The sequence below is a fragment of the Tupaia chinensis genome, unplaced genomic scaffold, assembly GCF_000334495.1.
Source record: "Tupaia chinensis unplaced genomic scaffold, TupChi_1.0 Scaffold000370_1, whole genome shotgun sequence".
Taxonomy (NCBI): domain Eukaryota; kingdom Metazoa; phylum Chordata; class Mammalia; order Scandentia; family Tupaiidae; genus Tupaia; species Tupaia belangeri.
Window position 1 is genome coordinate 5,527,111 of NW_006159867.1, and position 5,105 is coordinate 5,532,215.

Genomic DNA, 5,105 nt, shown 5'->3' on the forward strand with positions numbered 1-5,105 from the left:
TAGTCCTTAGCACAGTGCACTGAGATAGTAACTTCATTACTATAGCTTAACTTTTTAAAAATTTTTTATTAATTTTTTTAACTTGTTGCTATAGGGTGTGTGTGCTTGCCCAAGACAGCCTGAGACAGAGAGAGTAAGATGGAAAGTGAGGAAGCACCTCTCAGGGAGATGGTCATGCCATAATCTCTTCTCCTCCATTCTCCTCTCAGGATTTTGAGCATGCGCACACGTGCCCAGCTTGGTTTCGAAGCCACTGGGTCCAAGGCTCCAACTACACAGTTAAGTGATCTCCAACAACTTTAACCTTCACACCATCTACTGGCCTAATATTTTTAAAAGTGCTTTTTTTCACTTATATAATTCACATGTTAGGGAAAAAAAAATACAACCAACAAAATGGCGGGAAGTCCCCCCAAAATTAGTGATTATAAATGTCTTGTGTAATTTTCTTTTTCCTCCATTTAATGTACTTAAAACATCCACATTGTCCTTGCCTTACTTATACCAAAGTTAAAATAGGGGTTCTCAAATGTTTTCTTGGTACTATAGACCCATCAGCAGTGTGGTAAATAAAACCTAGTTATATTTATTTAGTTATCAAAAAGCAAAAATAAATTTGGGATACAGTTAACATATTTAATGTTTTTATTAACCGCCTAAGTGATAATATCTAGAGGTGGCTCTGATATTGATCATAGTTTCAAAGTAGCAATGAGTGTAGGCAATATTGTCGAGATACCTGTGATAGCAATAATGTGATATATAAATATTTATGGTTTCTGTTGGAGTGAAGGTCACAGATACTAACTGATACTGCGAAGGTTTGTTGCCTACAATCATAATAGAAGGAATTGAATTTCATTTTGAGGTTAATGAGAAGAAAATGTAATTTTTCCATTAAAGCTGTCATAGGAGAGATTATCTTGTCGCAGTTAGAATAGTTATTACCAAGAAGATAAAAATGGGGCCAGCAAGTTGTGTGATGGTTAAGGTGCTAGACTCCCACATGGCTGACCATAGTTTGAGTCCTAAACGTGGAGGCTTGAAAAATCACACCAGGCTTATATGTGTGCATACCCAAGATCCCAGGAAGAGAACGGAGGAGGAGGGATTGTGGTGTGGTCATTTCCCCAGGGAGTGATTTCTCACTTTCCCTCTCTGTCTCTTTCTCTCTGGTAAGCGCATGGGCCCTAAGGCAATATCTTCTAAAATAAAAATAATTAATTAATTAATTTTAAAAATCACTTTGTAAAAAAAAAAACAAAAAACACTGTCATACTACTAAATTTGACGTATGGGTCCTGTAGAGAACTAAAGAATTTGAATAAGATCTAAATTTAAAAAGAAAGATTCCACAACTGGATAATTTAATATACTGCCTCTTCTAGTAATATTACATTTTTAAAAAATACCTGACTGGGATCGGCAGATGGCATAATGGTTACATTGCTGGACTTCCACATCATCAACCGTAGTTCGAGTCCCGGACACGGGGGCTTAAAATATGCAGGGCTGTGTGTGTGCGTGCCTAAGATCCTGAGAGGAGAATGGAGGAGAAGGGATTGTGATGTGGCCATCCCCCCTGGGGTGTGATTTCTTACTTTCTGTCTCTCTGTCTCATTCTGTCTCTCTAATGAACATATTCACCCTATAGTAAAAATCTCTCTCGAAAAACAAAAAACGTCACCACAAAAGTCTTAATCCAAAGGAGCAAATAACTGTTAACAAAACATCAGATACGTTATGTTTCTAAGACATGCTTTCCATGCTCTGAAGATAAAGAAATACCAAAATCAGCTGAAAATATTTACTCTCTTTCAGAACTAATTCAAAGTTAATCTTTTTCTCAGAACTATTTTATAGTGCTAATGGTATTTCTGTCTCAAGATATTTATAAGAGCACTTCTCTTAAAGCAACTACCGTTTCATTTGCTGTGTGTATTACTCTCACTCTACATCCTCAAAGTTGTGCTAATGGACAAAAAGGGTTAATATTTCCCTCTAAGCATTAAATGTACTGCCAGGGGGAGGATACTGATAGATGAAAGGTTCACACTTATAAAAAATTGTCCTCAATCTGTGGTTTGTAGTATTATACATTGTCCACTCATAATATTATTTTTTCAACGTGTTAATATGAAAAGAGATTTGATAAATATCAGACTTTCAAATTTCGCCAACATTTTAAAGCAAAATAATAAAAACGGTGGTTGTTTTCTACCAACGTTTTTTAACAATTTTTTTTTATTTTAGCCTTCAAAAAGTAAACTTTTCTTCTATCTCCAAAATAATCATGATTAACTTACAAAAAGGAGCATACATCTTCCAACCATTTCCCTTTAACGGGAAACAGCTTTACAGAATCTAAACATTAAAAGGTCTAAAAAAAATCATATTTTGTTGTCATTGTAAGACAAAACAGAATCTAGCATAAGTTGAAGATATCCATTCGCACTTCATGTCCTTCTCCAGGACATTGCATTGTTCTATTATTTCCACTTAGCCAAATCTGATCTAATTTAATGGCCCTTCTTCCTCCTTCCAGTGTGATTTCAAACTCAGTGACATCTTCCAGTACTGTATTGACAAAGCCATCAAAGCCTAGATTTGTACCAGCATTTTCCTTATCACTTTTCATCACAACGTGAATCTTAGTCCTACACATGTATCCAGAAGTTCCAGTGGCAGCAGCTGTGAGGGGCACGTGGTAGCTTTAGCCACTATGGCTACACTGGACATTTTCTATCAACATTTATCATGTCTTTTTGGTCCCAAGAACGTCCTTAATGAATAATGGTTGAGTATATACATTTAAAAAGTCAGTATAATCACACAGGCTTCTATTTTACTTGCATATAATAACTGATAAGAATAGCATAGCCTGGCGCCAGCAGGTAGCATGGTGGTTAAGGTATTGGACTCCCACAAGGCAACTGCAGTTGAGTCCAGGACATGGAGGCTTGCTTTTTTTATTCTCTCTGTCTCTGTCTCTGTCTCTGTCTCTCTCTGGTGAGCACATATGCTCTGTAGCAAATTAAGAAAAAAATGACAAAATTAAATATTTTTAAAAACTGAATTATTTAAGCTTATTTATTTACTCATTTGTTTATTTTAATTTGAACAGAGAAGGACAGAATGATAGAGAGAAGGAAAGTGAGAAAGGAAGCTGCCAGATCCAGACTCAAACTGTGGTTGTCCATATGGGAGTCTAGCGCCCTTAACCACCATGCCACTGGCCAGCCCCAGATAATTCTTAAAAACAAACAAACAAACAAACGTAGTCTTGGTTGAAGTATATAAAAAGAAAAAAAAAACCTGTGTTAATTCATTCACTAGTCATGTTAAACACTGCTAGGAGCTCTATTTCTAACACATCTGTGTAACTTATAAACAGCCTTAAGGCTAAAGCAGATAGTACACAACCTCTTTCCTACTGAAACGTGGCAAACTCTCTTGTGGTAATGATTAAAAATGTTTTCTTTCTTCTTCTTTCGTGCAAGAATAATCTAGATCTCTTGAAAGTTATTAGTCACTTCATTCAGAAAGTAGAATGAAATGAGCACCAAGACATTACCTTTTCGTTATCGTTTATGTTGCTGTAAAAATACTGATTAGGGAGTAGTAATCCAAAGAAACAATACGAAAATAAAAGATATAATGCGCGCATTTCTAATTTTAAAACACAACATATCAGTACCTATCACATGGAACCAACACGGATACATACTGAAAAAAATTAATGAGGGGAAAATATTTCTCAAATACTAATTGCTTCAAGCTTTTTGCTCAGTTGGAAAGAACTGAGGGTGTTAATGAGCTTTTGATCCCCATAAGAGTAAATTAAATTTACACAGAGAAATCTCTGATCCCTTGCCACAGATTACACCCTGTAATCTCAGCTGGTGATCCAGTAAATGCACTCAATTGACCACCATGGGGTTTGGTGTGAGAGGTTGGATTCTTATTGTAAATTCATTACTAGTAATGTAAAAATAACTTGAAAACATTTCTTATCCACATTGGGTAAATCATATCATTTGCATACACGAAAGAGAAAAAAAAAGTTATTTGGTGAAATGAGGTAATCGAAGTAACTAAAACTTTGCCTCTGAGTAACTACAATAAAAATTAGTTATTACTTCAGGTTAGTAGCCTATTAAGAGCCCCTATAAAATTTATTTTATATTTGAAATGTATCAAATTGCACTGAGTATAAATCTCTAGGGCCTATTATTAACCTAACTCTGACTTTATAGATCTTCATGTGCAAACAAAACTGTTACTTTTAAAGTGCTATTAACAATGTAGGTACACAGTGATCCATTCTGAGAATATAGGCTTTCTTCATTGAACACAGTTAAGATTTCAAATGTATGTAAAAAGAAAGAAATGAAAAGAAAGGGTATAAAATGAGGTAAGGTAATGAGCACCTTGTTAATTTCAATATATTTCTTTAACTTTAAATTCAGTGGATACTGGTTATCAATCCTTGTTTAAAAAATAATTTGCAATTTGTTCTCCTATTCTGAGGGTTGTTTGCTAAAACACGTAAGCAGTCTAGGTGTCCAAAAATAATGTCTGGGTTGAAAAACTGTGATATACATATATATATATAAAGGAATATTACTTGGTTATAAGAAACAATGAGACCTTATCGCTGATTCAAAGTGAATGAATATAAAAGACTAAATACTGGAGACCAGCAGTTGGCATAATAGCTATGTCGCTGGACTCCCATATAGTTAACCACGGTTTGAGTCCCAGACCCGGTGGCTTAAACTCACGCATGTGCATGAGTGCCCAAGATCCCGAGAGGAGAATGGAGGAGAAGGGATTGTGGTGTGGCCATTCCCCCTGGGGGGTGATTTCTCGCTTTCTGTCTCTCTGTCTCTCTGTCTCACTCTGTCTTTCTGGCGAGCACAAAGTGAGCCAGACTTTGAAAGACACACACCATATATTCCTATTTGATTTGTACCAAAGACTGTACTCTATGGCAGAAATGAAAAGTTCTGATAACATGACAGTAGAGAGCTGCAAGTAGATACCAGAGATTGTAAGGGAGGGAAGTAGATGCTAGAGAGTGGGTGGTAGACAATGTGTGTGAG

The 5,105-nt window shown here is 35.8% G+C and overlaps 1 pseudogene; it reads right to left on the reverse strand.

Moving 5' to 3' along the window:
- Positions 1 to 2,425: 2,425 nt before the first annotated feature.
- On the reverse strand, positions 2,426 to 2,739 carry LOC102495463 (U6 snRNA-associated Sm-like protein LSm5 pseudogene; annotated as a pseudogene).
- Positions 2,740 to 5,105: the final 2,366 nt, after the last annotated feature.